At 37.8% G+C, this 19,329-nt stretch overlaps 1 non-coding gene across 1 annotated transcript; it reads right to left on the minus strand.

Annotated features, from left to right (window-relative positions):
- Nucleotides 1–5,655: 5,655 nt before the first annotated feature.
- Nucleotides 5,656–5,868, minus strand: LOC142168594 (small nucleolar RNA U3). Its single transcript, XR_012698441.1, has one exon. It is a non-coding gene; the product is annotated as a small nucleolar RNA U3 (small nucleolar RNA).
- Between the last annotated feature and the right edge of the window lie 13,461 nt (nt 5,869–19,329).

Genomic DNA, 19,329 nt, shown 5'->3' on the forward strand with positions numbered 1-19,329 from the left:
AGTTGCAGTTGAAATTATCATCAAAGAAGCCGGACTGAGATCCAAAGAAAAATAGGAAGGCCACAAAAATCAAACTAACAATTCTTCTTTGTTTGAAAAATAGGAAACAGGTGCAATCCAAAGAAATCTTGCAAGAAGCAGGTGCAGCCAAAAAGAAATCACACGGAGACTAAGATAGCTCTGCAGCAGCAACAACTCCAAAAAGGGAAGTCTTCGCCAAATTCTTTCCCGCATTTTGTTCATTCTCTTAATAAAAAGAGAAAAAAAAAAGTTCCAAATCATGGTAGTATCGAGTCTCCAATCCCTAGCTGCGTTTTTCCAACATAGGGTGTACTCTCCCTAGTTAATTTTATTTTAGACATAGGGCCTTGACTCCCTAGTCGCTTTTCAAACATAGGGTCTCCACTCCCTAGTTGATTTTATTTTAGACATAGGGTCTCCACTCCCTAGTCTCCTTTCCAACATAGGGTCTTCACTCCCTAGTTGATGATATATAAGACATTGGGTCTTTACTCCCTAGTCACTTTTACAATATAGGGTCTCCACTCCATAGTTGATTTTATTTTAGACATAGGGTCTCCACTCCGTAGTTGGTTTTATTTTAGACATAGGGTCTCCACTCCCTAGTTGGTTTTATTTTAGATATAGGGTCTCCACTCCCTAGTCGCTTTTCCAATATAGGGTTTTCACTCTCTAGTTGATTTTATTTTAGACATAGGGTCTCCATTCCCTAGTCTCCTTTACAACATAGGGTCTCCACTCCCTAGTTGATTTTATTTTAGACATAGGGTCTCCACTCCCTAGTCATTTTTCCAACATATGGTCTCCATTCCCTAGTTGATTTTATTTAGATGTAGGGTCTCCACTCCCTAGTCTCTTTTCCAACATAAGGTCTCCACTCCCTAGTTTATGATATTTTAGACATAGGGTCTCCACTCCCTAGTCTATTTTCCATCATAGGGTCTCCACTCCCTAGTTGATGATATTTTAGACATAAGGTCTGTACTCCCTAGTTGCTTTTCCAACATAGGATTTTCACTCCCTAGTTGATGATATTTTAGATATGGGGTCTCCACTGCCTAGTCTCTTTTCCAACATAGGGTCTCTATTCCCTAGTTGATGATATTTTAGACATAGGGTCTCCACTCCCTAGTCTCTTTTCCAACATAGAGTCTTCACTCCCTAGTTGACTTAATTTTAGACATAGGGTCTTCACTCCCTAGTCGCTTTTCCAACATAGGGTCTCCATTCCCTAGTTGGTTTCATTTTAGACATAGGGTCTCCACTCCCTAGCCGCCTTTCCAATATAGGGTCTCCACTCCCTAGTCTCTTTTTCCAACATAGGGTCTCCGTTCACTAGTTGATTTTATTTTAGACATATGTTTTCCACTCCCTAGTTGATTTTATTTTAGACATAGGGTCTCCACTCCCTAGTCTCTCTTCTAACATAGGGTCTCCACTCCCTAGTTGATTTTTATTTTTATACATAGGGTCCCCACTCCCTAGTTTTCTTACCAGTGTCAGGGTACACCATTCCCCATCATATCTCCCCAACATAAGGTTTACACTCCCTAGTTGGGGCATCATTTAGACAATCAGGGTACACCAATCCCAAAGAATTATATTTTCCCAGGGTACACCAATTCCGACCTTTTATTGCTTTCAATGATGAAGTAGTATAGAGTTTTTGTTACAAATTACTCATAAAATTTTCCTAGTGAAAAATGGAGTAGAAAAATTTTATTCGTTTGTTTGTTTTGGTGTCTAAGCAGGTTTTACCTCGAGGCACATGGTTTGAGATAAACAAAAAAAAAGTCTCAATCCAAAATAAAAGAAAAAGAGAAGTGAATCCAAATACAAAAACAGATGGAAAGGATATGGACTGCTCAAGACGATTGAAGTTACGAGCTTTACATTTCTGTTTTGGTTAGAAGAAGCTGTAGAAGAATGAACTAGCACCTGCAGCCAGATAGCATCAAGGTTCAGATCAGAGTCTGCATGAAGAACCAGTCAAGACTCAAGATCAAGTTTTAGAAGAGTTAGTAGTTAGAAATCTTGTAACTGATAGCTGATAGGATTGTTTAGTTTCTTTTGATTTTGATGTAATAACATGACTACAGAACGGAGCCTCGACGGAACCTCACTCAACTCTCCAATTCATCATTCTATCATTTTTCTTGAACTACACGCGACTTGATTCCCCTATAACCCGAGATATGTAGGATGTCCAAAACCAGGACTCGGTTATACTTTTTTCTATTATATCTTCCCTTTTGAATAATGGTATAGCCAAAAATTAGTCATATCGCTCATCTTTTCTTTACCTGAAAACTCTTCATGTTTCCAAGCAAAGAGGGGCATGCTGTGAGCACATATTTTTTGACCATGCTTGAATTTTTCCCAACTCTCTCATGTCACTTAACACACACCTTACCACCAACACAATTATTCCCTCATAACTCACACTCCCACTCTTCCTCTTTAACAACTCGTACTCCACTCTTCCTCGTTAACAACTCACATATGCACTTCCCTCACATGATCCCTCCACAAACACACATGGACACTCACAAAAAAGGGAGCTTCATCTCCAACCCAAAGACCAACAAAACCCTCTATAAAATTGCTGCAAAAATCAGCCACAAGAAGAGGAAAAAAAGAAGCAAAAAGCGAGCTGCAAATCCAGCCCCAAAACTCCCTCAAAATGAGTTGAAAACAGCCCAAACAACGAGCTGAAAACTAGTCCACCCACAACTGCCGATAACCCCCCAAAACAGCCCATTTTCTCCAGTTAAACACCCCAAAAATGAGCTGGAAATCCACCACCAAACCCACCCGAAAACAGCCTTGAAATAGTCATGAAAACCGACTGAAACTTCACTCGAACCTACACTTGAAACCAGCCGTGAAACCACCAAACTTCAGCCACTAAACAGCTCCAAAACAGCTTTAAACCACCTAAAATTGTTCCTGTCTTCATCGGCCAGGCAAGGCTTCTATGTCGAGGTTCCGGTTCGCAATTTCGGCGTTTCAGTCCGACGATTGTTGATTTGTTATTTTGATTGAGTAGCAAATTTTGAGCTTTATTCATCAATATAAAGTTCCATTCGAATTCATTTCTCTCAGTATTTGGTTACATTTTCAGTATATACTTGCTTTGATATATTAGTGCTTCTATTTGTTCGGAATGAATTTCATTTGCTCTATGAAAAATACTTGATCTCTTTCGTACTGATTGTGTCCTGATTGTGTATTATTTGGGTTATATATTGGTTTTAAAGATTAATTCGTTTGAGTACATGTAAGTTTGTTTTGGACGATTTCTGTTAAATATGTTATGTACTTTGATTTAGTTTTCTTACTTATATAGTTATGTTACGTCTCTTTTGTTTTAGCATGTTGAAGTGGTGATTTAAGTGAGTTGTTAAATCGAATAGATGGAAAATTAAAGTTGTTTCTTTCTTGGAAAGGAATAAGAATAGGCCATGAGTGATATTAAGTCAGAAGAATGTATAACTCTTAAGCATCATAATAATCCCAAACTTAGGAAATCAATTTTTGAGTACGTTAGAATGCTTTAAGCGCGCCCTAAATTAATCAAATCATCGTAGTTATGTATACGTTCGCGTGATTTAATTACGATTTTCAAAATTAAAATCGAAGTACGTGTTCGCGCAACTTTGGCCAAAACAATCTTAATATAATAAAATACTATTAATTGTGTACACAAACGCGTGACGTGATTTTGGCACAATAAAAAATGAATTCACACCCGTGATTCGTTTTAAAGATAATTTCATATTTTAATAATTAAAAACGGATAGATAAAATATGAAAACCAATAAATCACAGTTTATCCAAAATTAATTCAAGCCAAGTTGTAGTCAATGAAGCGACCGTGCTAGAACCACGGGACTCGGGGAATGCCTTACACCTTCTCCCCAGTCAACAGAATTTCTTACTCGGATTTTGTTTTCGCAGACCAATAATAATAGAGTCAAACCTTCCTTTGACTAGGGATTCAAATAAAAGGTGACTTGGAACACCCAAAAACTAAATTTCAAGTTGCAACTCTGTAAATAAATAATTCCTACTCAAGTTTGTTACTTTAATTAAAAAAATTCTTTAACACCAACCCATAAAACACACATCATTTTGGGGGGTAAAAAGGGGGTGTGACAGAGCTCATCTTCATTCCAAGAAAATAACATGTCAACACTGAATCCGAGTGAAGTCTGTACTTACATTTTGATTTTCCATAACAAATAAAACTAAAAAAAGATAGTCTGATGCACTAAGCTCCTGCTATGCGTGGAGTGCAGAGAAGGGCGCGAACCAGTGACCTCATGGTCACATAACACCCGTGACCTGACAACAACTTTATCAATTACGCCAAGGCTCCCCTTCCTATAACAAACAAAACTATAGCAACAAAAAAAATAAAGAGTCTGTCAGACAACCATTAAACCATCCCAACACTATTGTTGGAGCTGAGAATGATCATCTACGGCACCATGACCCGAAGGGTGCAGGGACTATTAATCATGTTCTAGTCCAATAGTTATGCCTCATCAACCAGACTTGATTAATATAATAAAATATTATTAATTGTGTACACATACGCGTGACATGATTTTGGCACAATAAAAAACGGATTCACACCCGTGATTCGTTTCAAAGATAATTTCATATTTTAATAATTAAAAACGTATAGATAAAATATGAAAACCAATAAATCACAGTTTATCCAAAATTAATTCAAGCCAAGTTGTAGTCAATGAAGCGACCGTGTTAGAACCACGGAACTCGGGGAATGCTTTATACCTTCTCTCCGGTCAACAGAATTTCTTACTCGGATTTTATTTTCGCAGACCAATAATAATAGAGTCAAACCTTCCTTTGACTAGGGATTCAAATAAAAGGTGACTTGGAACACCCAAAAACTAAATTTCAAGTTGCAACTCTGTAAATAAAATAATTCCTACTCAAGTTTGTTACTTTAATTGAAAAAACTCTTTAACACCAACCCATAAAACACATATCATTTTGGGGGGTAAAAAGGGGGTGTGACAGAGCTCATCTTCATTCCAAGAAAATAACATGTCAACACTGAATCCGAGTGAAGTCTATACTTACATTTTGATTTTCCATAACAAATAAAACTAAAAAAAGATAGTCTGATGCACTAAGCTCCTGCTATGCGTGGAATGCAGAGAAGGGCGCGAACCAGTGACCTCATGGTCATATAACAACAAAAAAAATGAAGAGTCTGTCAGACAACCATTAAACCATCCCAACACTATTGTTGGAGCTGAGAACGATCATCTACGGCACAATGAAAAAACTCTTTGACGGCAATTAAAATAATTCCTACTCAAGTTTGTTACTTTAATTGAAAAAACTCTTTAACACCAATCCATAAAACACATATCATTTTGGGGGGTAAAAAGGGGGTGTGACAGAGCTCATCTTCATTCCAAGAAAATAACATGTCAACACTGAATCCGAGTGAAGTCTATACTTACATTTTGATTTTCCATAACAAATAAAACTAAAAAAAGATAGTCTGATGCACTAAGCTCCTGCTATGCGTGGAATGCAGAGAAGGGGCCGAACCAGTGACCTCATGGTCATATAACAACAAAAAAAATGAAGAGTCTGTCAGACAACCATTAAACCATCCCAACACTATTGTTGGAGCTGAGAACGATCATCTACGGCACAATGACCCGAAGGGTGCAGGGACTATTAATCATGTTCTGGTCCAATTGTTATGCCTCATCAACCAGACTTGGTTGCCTATCTCCTTAGGACTCAAGGATACAGTGGTATGAGCCTATATAACAGATCTTGTTCAAGTTAGGTCGTATACATCCATGTTGCTTCACTGATATTTAAATACTTCCTTCCCTGGGTTTCTTGTCGATGTGGTACGTTGGTCAAGGAAAAAGAGGACTATTTAATTATTATTTTATTGTCTTTACAAGTCGCCAATGCTGACAAAACAGTAAAACCACCACTGTGTTTTTGTAAAACCACAACTATCAAAAGATGTTCTAATTCTGGCTACTTCCGGTAATTCAGTTTCCAATTAATTCATGTGAATTCTTAGTCGAAAATTTAAGGGATTTATTAATAATACAAAGTTTCTTTTTAATATATTCATGGTAATATATACATATTACAGGTTTCTAGAGTCCCTCAATAAATGTTTTTACTACAATGTACCTTCCATCAACTATATAAATTGTTAAATAAGTGATTTGGAATGTAATATGTGTTGGTGGGAAAAAAGGCATTACTTGTGGAATGTTAGTATGCTAATGAATCATGACACATGGAGCAGTGATATAGCGACAAGTGGCATTTTTAATTAGACGAGTTAAAGAAAAAGGCACGGGAAGAAATACACACGAGACAGTACAGAGAAGAGAACCGGGCCTGACAGTTGTCAAAGAAGAGGCGAGGATGGAATGAATAAGGATAAAAAAGAAGGGAAAATACATGAACCAGAAGTAAATAAAGAAGGAGAATCGGAACAGTTATAAGGCATTTATAGCGATAAATATGCCAGTTACACCTATCTGTGGTAATGGATAATCAATACAATTAATGCCCATAAATAATCCAAATTATGAGAGAAACCCGTTATGATTGTACACTCCTATATAAGGATACAAAATTTTATTTGTAATGGGGATTCCAAGGAACTATTTAATTACATTCTATACTTCTCTGCTATATCGAAGTTTTCAGCCTTGATTTTAGGAATTGACTATCGTCTCATTCCTTATTTCTCTTTATCAATTTTCTCTACCGTTTTTATTATTTTCCTAAATATTATTGTGAAAGTGAAGTAAAACTTAGTTATCAGTAACCTTTTTTCTTCTAAACATAGACTTTGACTAAGAAATCTATTTTTTAGTTAAACAAATTGGTTCCGTCACCGGGAATCTGATAATCTTTTCACTTTCCAAATTCTTTTTCTGACAACCGACTATGTTAACTGTTAATGAAAATAACTAGTTGAACCCATAGGAAGGAGCAACTCCTCCACTCCTCTCTCCACAAGGATTTCCTCAATAGTCCCGTGAGAGGTCACTTGAAAGATCTACGTCACACGCGAATGATAAAATTTTAGCAGATTTTGTGACAGATTTCAGCATAAATTTAGCTCTTGAAGCAGAAAAGGAATTACATGTATTTACCGGATCTAATCCGGGGACTTGAATTTTATTTACCGACAGTTCCTCGAATGTTAAAGGAGCGGGCTTAGGTATTGTTTTAATTACGCCTTCAGGGAAAGTCATAAGGTAAGCAATAAAATGTTATCCCATCACTAACAATGAAGCAGAGTATGAAGCTGTGATTGCAGGTTTGGAACTGGCACAAAAACTTGGCATAGAACAGATAGTAATCAAAAGTGACTCGCAGCTAGTAGTTAACCAAATGCAGGGGACTTACATAGCAAGAGAGACACGAATGCAACAATACCTGGAAAAAGGGACAGGAATTAGTCAGACATTTTCAGTCGTGGAAGGCTGTGCAAATACCCAGGGAGGAGAATGCAAAAGCAAATGCATTAGCCAACCTCGCATCTGTTACTAAGATAATAAATGCAGAAAATGCTATTGTAATACATTTGTTTCATTCGACAGTCGACCAAGACAAGAACGAGGTAAATTTTAATAATTTAACTTGGGATTGGAGGAACGAGTTTGTCAACTTTTTGCAGTACAGAATCTTACCCGAGGACAAGAAGAAGTCACAGGTACTTCGCCAAAAAGCCTCTCGTTATTGCTTAATTCGTGGAAATTTATACCAAAAAATATTCGGTGGACCTTTGGCACGGTGTCTAGGACCTTCACAAACGGAATATGTGATGAGAGAAGTACATGAGGGGCGCTGCGATAATCATGCTGGGGGAAGATCATTGGTGAAGACTTTAATAAGAGCAGGATACTATTGGCTAAAAATAGAGGAAGAAGCAAAAAACTTTGTAGCCAGGTGCGATAAGTGTCAACGATATGCTAATAACATGCATCGCCAAGCAGAATTGTTACATTCGGTTATATCGCCATGGCCTTTCATGAAATGGGGCATGGATATCGTAGGTCCGTTACCACAAGCTAAAGGAAAGGTACGGTTTCTATTAGTTTTAATAGATTATTTTTCAAAATGGGTAGAAGCAGGAGCTTTCAAACAAGTGCGAGAAAAAGAGGTCAAGGACTTTATTTGGCGAAATATTATCTGCCGCTTTGGAGTTCCAAAGGAAATTGTTTGTGACAATGGCCCACAATTCATAGGCACGAAAATCACAAAGTTCTTTCAAAGTTGGTAGATTAAACGAATTGCATCTGCACCTTACCATCATGTAGCCAACGGGAAAGGTGATTCAACAAACAAAGTTATTATTAATAACTTGAAGAAGAGACTAGAAGAATCAAAAGGAAAGTGGCCACAAGTGTTACCGAGGATATTTTGGGCTTATCGAACGATAACAAAAACAAGTATGCGTGAGACTCCATTTTCGCTTGTCTATGGCACTGAAGCCTTAATTACAGTAGAAATAGGTGAACCAAGTACGAGATACATACATGCTACTGAGGAGTCAAATGAGGAAGAAATGCAAATAAATTCGGATTTACTAGAAGAAAGGAGAGAAGCAGCGCTAATAAGGATGACGACTCAAAAATAGATGATTGAACGATATTACAACATGAAAGCTAATCAGAGGTACTTCAAGACTGGGGATTTCATCCTCAAAAAGGTGTTTCGATCAACAAAAGTAGCTAATGCAGGAAAATTAAGTCCAAATTGGGAAGGACCTTATAGGGTTCGAGGCATCGCTGAAAAAGGAGCATATAAGTTGGAAATCATAGATGGAAAGATGCTACCATCAAACTGGAACATTGTTCATCTGAAGAAATACTACTTTTAGACGAAGAAAGTACCCATGGACAGGTATCACTCAGTTGCGATTTTATTTTATTCTTTTGGATTTTACTAACAATTTTAGATGATAGGCAAAAAGTTAGCCCGTACCAAATGATGATATTAGACTCGAAAGACATGCAGAATACTAAATTATTCCCGGTCTAGGTTACAACCTTTCTGATAGAAAAAGGGGTTATGCAGTCATCATCTAAATATATATCTCTGAGTCACGTTTGTATTTTCAGGAAATGGACCAAAAGGAAGGAGTGATCCAGTGTTCACGATTTCATAGTTCAAAGCTCTAACACTGGGAGGACTATACATATAGAAGCCTGAATCAAAAACCTTGAACAAAACTTGGAAAGGTGTAAACTTGCGAAAAGGACACGAGATACGTTCCATGTTCCAACGAGTTTTAGGTTAAGGCCAAAAATTAGTCACGGGATAATAGACCAAATTTTGTATTTCAAAAATCTGTTACAAAGAAAGCAGTTATGAAAGTGTTGTATGAATAAATGAAAGTGATGTACGAAATTCATTTGAAAGTTCAAAGCATAAAACTTCCTCAAATCATTTCTTTTTCATGTCTACTTCGTCTTTCATATATTTACACCAATATGAAGATGAGACGTCATCTTCATTAGTGTCGTTAACATAAAATGGCCCTTTTTTTAATATATAAAAAACAACCTTCCAAAAAGTTGTTAAGTTAAGAGCAAAGTATAATATCTCACGTGCTGCACGGACAACTCACGTGCTATAGTATAATATCTCACAATCAGAACCTCGGCCTCACTCAACCATAAATCTCTCCAGTCTCTCGGGCTCTGAATAATCATGAAAATCAACCCAAACTACAATGATATAATGCATCAATAATGAACAATAGAGACTGAGATAAAATAAACATGTAAACTGTGACTGAGTACAAAACAAAAATTTAGCAGATAATTCAACATGTACACGACCTTTGTGGGTCCTTACAGTGCCAACACATAATCTAAACATGATTTGTGGTTTAATTTCTCTACTACATAAAGAATGTACCGATAACAAGGTATTATTCAACTACACAGTTTCATGGAATTTGACCAAGTCATAATTCCTACGGTGCACACCCACACGCCCGTCACCTAGCATGTGCGTCACCTCAAAACCGACCACATAATACATAATCCGAGGTTTCATACCCTCAGGGCCAAATTTAGAACTGTTACTTACCTCAATCCGAACAATTCTCTATTCCAATAAGCCTTTGCCTCGCGAATCGGACTCCGAATGCCTCGAATCTAGTCCCAATTAATTCGATTCAATCAATTCAAATTATAAGAATTAATTCCATATGAAAATACTAATTTCCTTCGAAATTGCACTCAAAAATCGCCCGTGGGGCTCACGCCTCGGAACCCAACAAAAATTACAAACTATGAACGCCACCCATCCAACTACGAATCCAACCATATAAATTTCACCAAATTTCAACATCAATTCGACCCTCAAATCTTCAATTGAAGTCCTTGAAGATTTCTACCATTTTCCATCCAATCTTTACCCATTTGGACTCAATAATCTTTCCACAAACCTTATTGGTACGTGTATGTATAAATAATACTCTTACACCCAGGAATCATATTCCCAATCACCCATCTTTACCCATACTCGAAATTGAAGACTATGGTTAGAATTTCTTACTTATTTGAAGCCCTAGCAAGATCCTTGTGAAATCTTCAAACCTTGAACAAGAATTGATGGATAAATGGCTAGGTTTTCACTTTCTCTCTCTAAGATTCTCTCACCTCTCTCTAAAATATGAGATGAAACCCTTCAAAATGACTCCTAATAGTATTTTATAAGAATGGGGTCGAGTTTATAAAACCAAAAAAATGACACCCCGAAATACACTCTGCGGTCACATATGCGACCGCATAATGCTCCCGCGGCCTGCATAATGGGTCGCAAAAAGGCTCTCCGGAACTGGGCAACACTGTTTCAGTCTGCGGCCGTTATTCGGTCCGCAGACCTTCCTCCAAACTTGCCCCACTTCTAATTCACTCTGCGGCCATTATGCGGTCCGCAAAGTGATTTTGCGACCGCATAGTGGGCCGCTGAAATGACCTTTTTCTGGCAAAAAATTTCTTTACTCATCGGCGCATTGTTCAACCCAAAAGGTCCGAGCTGCGGCGTAAGCCTAGTTCGGCACCACGAAGCCTTAATTTCCTTAGCAAAATTTTTTTCGGGGTCGTTACACATAAGTCAACATCCGGTCACACTTTTCAACTTAAATTCTAAACCTTGGAACTAAGTGTTCCAAATCATTCCAAAACCTCACCAGACCCGAACCAATTACCCCGGCAAGTCAAATAACTACCGAAAAGCATAATTTGAGCAGTAAATGGGGAGACAGGGTTGTAATACTCGAAACGACCAGCCGGGTCGTTACAAGAAGGAACAAACTCGTCAACAATCACAGCCTTGCGAGGGTCTGGGGAAGACATGATTGTCTAAAGAAATACAGAAGAAAGATGCGGAAAATGCAAAGAAGGAATAAGATGATGGATAGTGAAGAAGGAAGACTCTAAGAAATCAAAAAAAAAATGAAGTATTTATAAGGAGACACGACCATTGTTAAAGTTGGTCATTATGAAGCGTCATAATGGAACTGACATTTCGTGACTGATGCGACCGTAGGGAAACCCTAAAAAGCGCTAAAAAACTGCAGAACCAATCGTTAGAAGCCACGTAGTATGGGCATTAAATGAATGTGGTGTGCGTCGCATCAATTCCGAAGGAGACATGATAACATTCGAAAAACGGCGGCAGAAAATTCCCGCCATAAAAGCTTTTCACTTCCCGAATATTCAGTTGAGAATATTCAGAAAGTAGGGGGACTATTTGTATTGGTGAAAAAAAAAGACATTACATATGGAATGTTAGTATGCTAACGAAGCATGACGCGTGGAGCTGTGATATAGCGATAAGTGGCATTCTTAATTAATAGAATTAATTAAGCGAGGAAGGCACGAGAGAAACACACTCGAGACAGTACATAGAAGAGAACCGGGCCTGACAGTTGTCAAAGAAGAGGCGAGGATGGAATTAATTCGGATAAAAAAGAAAGGAATATACATAAACCAGAAGTAAATAAGAAAGGAGAATCACAACAATTATAAGGCATTTATAGCGATAAATATGCCAGTTACGGCTATCTGTGGTAATGGGCAATCAATATAATTAATTCCCATAAATAATCCAAATTATGAGAGACAACCGTTATGATTGTACACTCCTATATAAGGCTACAAAATTTTATTTGTAATGGGGATTCCAAGGACTACTGAAATACATTCTATACTTCTCTTCTTTATTGATGTTTTCAGCCTTGATTTTAGGAACTGACTATTGTCGCATTCTTTATTTCTCTTTGTCAATTTTCTCTACCGGTTTTATTATTTTCCTAAATATTATTATGAAAGTAAAGTAGAACTTGGTTATCAGTAACCCTTTTTCTTCTAAACATAGACTTTGACTAAGAAATCTATTTTTTGGTTAAACATAATAAACATAGATTTTTCTTTAAAAACATGTATTATACTATATTTTGAGATAACATCCTTTAGATAAATAGCCTACCTATGCGTGCTTCTTCACAGATTTATGGAATTTCTGATGCATTTCAAAAACTTGGCAAAATACTTTTGGTTGAAAACAAGTATTGCCCTAAACTCCAAATAAAATGCTGAATGGTTTATTGTAACATTCACTACTGATTTACCACCAAGGATTGTGGTGAGATGTTTCAATTTAATTATTATTATTGTTTCTTATATTTTGGTTATCTTTACTATTTCTGTTGTTAATACTTCCCTCCTCTTCAGTATTTTCATGATAGTATTTTACTCATGTATTTTTATTAACCTGTTTTGGAAACACTTTTCTGAAGCTGAGGTCTATCGGAAACAGCCTATACACCACCTTCCACAGATCTCACTTATGAGATCACACTTGGTAATGTTGTTGTTATTGGTTGTCGTGAGATGGATAGAATCTGTCTACTCTTAACTAGAGGTCTCGAGCCCTAGGAATGGAAAAAATTCCAGGTAAAGAGTGCTTCCTTCTTTAATGGCTATATGCGGCGCGAATCAGAATTAGTCGGACACCAAAGCTGATACTAGACGCTAGGTGGGAAACCAAAAAAATACTGATCGCAGGCTCGCAGCTGCCTACTTGTTTTTTATTTTCATGTATTAAGCATATAGCTAGTAAAATATTGATCAAACACATTCACCAGTTGAACATAGGATAATAACTTAATCATTAAGTTTGGAATAAGTGATGATTGTAAAATACTAAATACCATCTATCGTTAAAATGGCTTGGAACCAACAACAATTTTGCACCATTGACACAAAAGCAATGTACAGAGAGAAAGGAGTAAGTAACTACTATAAAATAAGAACTATGCTTGCCTTAAACTGGCTTTTGAAATTTCTAATTTCTAAGTCATGGCAAATGTACAATGAAAGTTAAGTCAGCAAATTGCATCTAAGGTCATCGGGTGTTCAACACTGTACATGTACATTCTCAGGTAAACCACCTCTGATAACTTCTAAAGCAGCCTCCTGCAGAAGAAAACAGCAAAACTTTGAGCAACAAACACAACTTATGATTATTTCAACCACATTAATAATAAGTAAACCTTATCAAACAACAGAGTTATACTAAACTTATATTTTTTCCGTTGTACTTTTAATTTTTTAACCATATGGTAGAATAAACTTGAAGTCTTTATGAATTTCTTAAGGGCAAATAGTATGTTTTGGCTCATAGATCACAGGCGTTGCTTTGCGTGTAATACTGGACATAGGGAATTTAGTCAATGTCGCTATATTCCATTTGAAGGAACAGATTCACGTTTCAAGCTGTTTAACCAAACAAATAGTTTTTGTGGTCAAAGCAAATAAAAAAATAACTTCGATTTCTACCAACCAGTTTTACTTCACTTTTCATAATATAAAAGAATAATAATAATGGAAAATACGACCGAGAGAATAATAAAATAGAAATCTTGCTGCTTTCTTTCAATTGGAAAGAACAAGATCTTCCAATGGCAGAGAATAACAAGAATACTGACAATTGATAGTATTACTTTGTAGTTTTCTCGATGGGTATACATGATAAGGAAAGGGGATTTATATAAGGGTACTTTTTGTAATTGCTTGCCCTATTTAATTCTCGCTCGTTACTAGTATTTATTACATTGATTACCCATTACATGGGTGAATTGTAATAGTTGTAGTAATAATAGTCAATCCCGCATTGTCGCGACCCGATTTCCCTATAGGCAGTGATGACGCCCGTCGCCGTCAGGCAAGCTAGCGGTGAACTAGTCATGTATCTATTCTTTTAACATTTTAGAAATAGTTGGTTCTTAATTATTAAATAAGTAAGATGTGAGAAATTTAATAAAATAAAGTGTAAACAATTATAAGAACTAGTGTGGTGAAATAATTACTCAAAAATTATCAAGTGTATGAGCTGGTGTCACAGGTGTATGAGCTACTAGCAGAATATACAAAACACAAAGCTAGTGTCCAAATGGAGTAGACAGAAAATAAAAGCAAAAGAGAAATTCCAGGTGCTGCAGGATGGACTCGGAAAGCAGCTCATCACGAAGTCTCGAAGTATCAGGTGTGTGCACCAGGATAACTACTAGATGCACATGCCTCAGAAGCTGAACGATAAGTGCAGAAGTGTAGCGTGAGAACATAAACAACATGTACCTAGTAAGTATCTAGTCTAACCTCGAAGAAGTAGTGATGAGGGGTCTGCATCGACACTTACTATGGGCTAACAATAAAATACAGGAATTTTAAATAAGCATGGATTATGTAAATAATAAATACAACTCAGTAACAAGTATTGAATAATTATTCTTTCACTAATAATAAATTTCAGGTCAACTTCTGTCATTAGATAATTCTAACCTCTCAAACAATAAAATAATATCAAGTATAATTAGGCTCCGAGTATTATCACGCATGATTTATGCCAAAATCATACAACCCGATCCAGAAATATATTGTGTGCACTGTCGAGGGTCGAACGGCACGAACCATAGATGCATCTATTAACCTGCCGAGGCAAACGGCCCACTCCCATGAGAGTTGAGGAAATTCTTACCTCGCTCTCGAAAATACTTACGACGCGAGTGAACATGGATTTATCAGAGTTATTATAAAATTCTTCAATTCTTCCCAAACATAAGAAATCTAAACTAGAGATATTAAATCTTAAAATCCTTAATCTCAGCTCTATTCAGGACACTTAATATGCATAATCAACTTAACAGTGCAAACAAAACATGATGTAAATCTAAGACTACCCGGACATCACATGTAATATAGCTACGCATGGGCTCTCGTCACCTTGTGTGTACGTAGCTCCCCACATAAGTAATTCACAACCAAATACACCTAAGGAGATGAGTTCTCTCTTACAAGGTTAGGCAAAAGACTTACCTCGTTCTCAAGCTCACTTCCGATCTACAAATATGCTTTAAATCCTCAACTCAGTGCCAAACGACCCAAAACAAGTCAAATGTTATATAAATTAATCAATATGTGTTCAAAAGTTCATAATTTAACTATCAGAGTAATTACCCAACCCAAATTGAAAGATTCCAAAAATTTACCCCCGGGTCCACCTACCCGGATTCCAAAAACTTTCGAATATAAATGGTACCCATAACCTCACGAACTCAAATATATAATTTTTACTCAAACCCACAACCATTTTCGTGGTTAAATCATATTTTTTTATTTATCAAAACCTAGATTTTTAATCTAAACCCATAATTTTCACAATTTTACATGTTAAAATCTATCCTTAATCTATGTATTTAACTTATATTGGATAGAAATTACTTACCTCTAATAGCTAGGTGAAAACCTCTCTCTAAAAAGCTCCAAAATCTCGCAAGAAATGAGAGAAATGGGTCAAAAATGGCCTAAGTCCCGTAATAAATGAATGTTTTTGCCTCCAAGTCTTCCGCTTCTATGGCTCTATGGCCGCATCTGCGGAAAAGCCTCGCAGATGCGGCTCCCCTTCTGATGTCTTCTTCTGCATCTGCGGACCTCAGGCCCGCTTCTGCGGGACCACTGCTGCGATGCGTGTGCCGCACCTGCGGCTTTGGCTGCTTCTGTGGTAGCTTCCTTCGCAGTTGCGCGTTCGCAGATGCGCACTCTCACCCGTATTTGCGGTTTAGAGGCTGCCTACGATTGGCTACTTTTGCGGCTGCTGGCTCACTTCTGCAAGCTCGCACCTATGGCTGGCCCTCCGCAGGTGCGATTGCACCAGAAGCTGGATGCTTGAGCTGTTCTTCCAAGGCCAAACGGCTTTCGCGCATCATCTGAATGGTATCCGGGGCCCCCAAGGCCCCATCCAAACATACCAACAAGTTTGTAAACATAAAACGGACTTGCTCGCACCCTCGAAACGTGGAAACCAACATTAAAACTAAGAATCACAACCCAAAACCAATGGGATCAACTTATGAACTTCAAATTCTTCCAACTTACTTCGAACGAGCCGATTCATAATTAAACTACTCGGAATGACACCAAATTTAGTGTTCAAGTCTTAAATCACCATACAGAACTATTCCCATGCTCGGAATCACAAACAGATCTCGATAACACCAAAACCTACTCCAAACTAAATTTAAAGAACTTTAAAACCTTCAACGCGCCAACTTTAAACTTTATGCACCGAAACGCTCCTGGGTCATCCAAAACCTGATCCGAACATACGCCCCGGTCCGAAATCATCATACAAACCTATTGGGACCGTCAAATTCCGGTTCCGATGTCGTTTCCTAGAAATGTTGACCCAAGTCAAACTTAACCCCTTTAAAGCCAATGTTGAGGAACTAAGTGTTCTAATTTCAACCCGAACCCTTCTAAATCTTGAACTAACCATCCCCACAAGTCATAAAATAGTAAAAGCACATACAGGGAGTCTTATTTAGGGGAACGGGGATCTAGGAAGAAAAGCGACCGATCGAGTCGTTACATTCTCAACCTCTTAAATAAACGTTCGTCTTCGAACGGGTCTAGAATCATACCTAGAGTGCCGAATAAGTGTTGATATCTGCTCTGCATGTCCTCCTCAACCTCCCAAGTCGCCTCCTCGACTGGTTGACCCCTCTATTAAACTTTTACCGCAGAAATCATCTTGGACCTCAACTGGCGAACCTGCCTATCAACAATGGAAACTGGCTCCTCCTCATAATCTAGTTGAACCGTGCTGAAGTCTAACACATGCGACCTGTCGGCATGATACCTCCGGAGCATAGACACGTGGAAAACCGGATGAACTCCCGATAGACTGGGAGGCAAAACAATCTCATAAGTAACCTCTCCAACTCGTCTCAACACCTCAAATGGACCTATAAACCTTGGTCTCAACTTGCCCTTCTTTCCGAACCTCATGATTCCCTTCATCGGCGAGACCTTCAAGAGAACCTTCTCGCCCACCATAAATGATAAATCACGCGCCTTCTGATCCGCATAACTCTTCTGTCTGGAATGCATTGTGCGAAGTCGCTCCTGAATAAACTTTACCTTTTCCAAGGCATCCTTTACCAAATCAGTACCATATAACTTGGCCTCGCCGGGCACAAACCATCCGATGGGCGAATGACATCGCCGACCATATAAATCCTCAAATGGATCCATCTCGATATTGGATTGATAACTGTTGTTGTAAGCAAACTCGACCAAAGGCAAGAATCGATCCCACTGCCCTCCGAAGTCAATCACACATGCTATGAGCATATCCTCCAAGATCTGAACTGTCCGCTCCGACTGCCCATCGGTTTGCGGATGAAAGGCTGTGCTGAGATCTACCCGGGTCCCCAACTCACTTTGTATTGCCCTCCAGAAATGTGAAGTAAATTGAGGTCCTCTATCTGATATATAAGGAGACAGGCACACCGTGCAACCGTGGTCACAACCTATCTATAGGCCATGATGGCGCCCAACCTCGCCGCTAGGCAAGCTAACGGTGAACTAGCCATGTATCTATTCTTTTAACATTTTAGAAATAGTTGATTCTTAATTGTTAAATAAGTAAGAGGTGAGATATTTAATAAAATAAACTTTAAACAACTATAAGAACAAGTGTGGTGAAATAATTACTCAAAAATCATCAAGTGTCCCCTAGCAAAATTTCCAAGACCTGGTGTCACAAGTGTATGAGCTACTAGTAGAATATACGAAACACTAAGCTACTGTCCGAATGGAGTAGATAGAAAATAAACGCATAAGAGAAACACCAGGTGCTGCAGGATGGACTCGGAAAGCAGCTCACCACTAAGTCTCGAAGTATCAGGTGTGTGCGCCGGGATAACTACCAGATGCATCTGCCTCAGAACTTGCACGATTAGCGCAGCAGTGTAGCGTGAGTACATAAATAACATGTACCCAGTAAGTATATAGTCTAACCTTGAAGAAGTAGTGACGAGGGGTCTACATCGACACTTACTATGGGATAACAATAAAATACAGGAATTTTAAATAAGCATGGATTATGTAAATAATAAATACAACTTAGTAACAAGCATTGAATAATTATTCTTTCACTAATAATAAATTTCAGGTCAACTTCTGTCATTAGATAATTCTAACCTCTCAAACAATAAAATAATATCAAGTATAATTAGGCTCCGAGTATTATCACGCACGATTTATGCCAAGGTCATACAACCCGATCCAGAAATATGTTGTGTGCACTATCGAGGGTCGAACGGCACGAACCATAGATGCATCTATTAACCTGCCGAGGCGAACGGCCCGCTCTTATGAGAGTTGAGGAAATTCTTACCTCGCTCTCGGAAATACTTGCGACTCGAGTGAACATGGATTTATCAGTGTTATTATAAAATTCTTCAATTCTTCCCAAACATAAGAAATCCAAACTAGAGACTTTAAATTTTAAAATCCTTAATATTAGCTCTATTCAAGACAATTAATATGAATAATCAACATAACAGTGCAAACAAAACATGATGTAAATCTAAGACTACCCGAACATCACATGGAATTTAGCTACGCACGGGCTCTCGTCACCTAGTGCGTACATAGCTCCCCACATAAGTAATTCACAACCAAATACACCTAAGGGGTTGAGTTCCCTCTTGCAAGGTTAGGCAAAAGACTTACCTCGTTCTCAAGCTCACTTCCGATCCATAAATTTGCTTTAAATACTCAACTCGGTGCCAAACGACCCAAAACTAGTCAAATGTTATATAAATTAATCAATATGTGTTCAAAAATTCAAAATTTAACTATCAGAGTAATTACCCAACCTAAATTGGAAGATTCCAAAAATTCA

Source organism: Nicotiana tabacum, chromosome 13, assembly GCF_000715075.1.
Source record: "Nicotiana tabacum cultivar K326 chromosome 13, ASM71507v2, whole genome shotgun sequence".
Lineage (NCBI taxonomy): Eukaryota > Viridiplantae > Streptophyta > Magnoliopsida > Solanales > Solanaceae > Nicotiana > Nicotiana tabacum.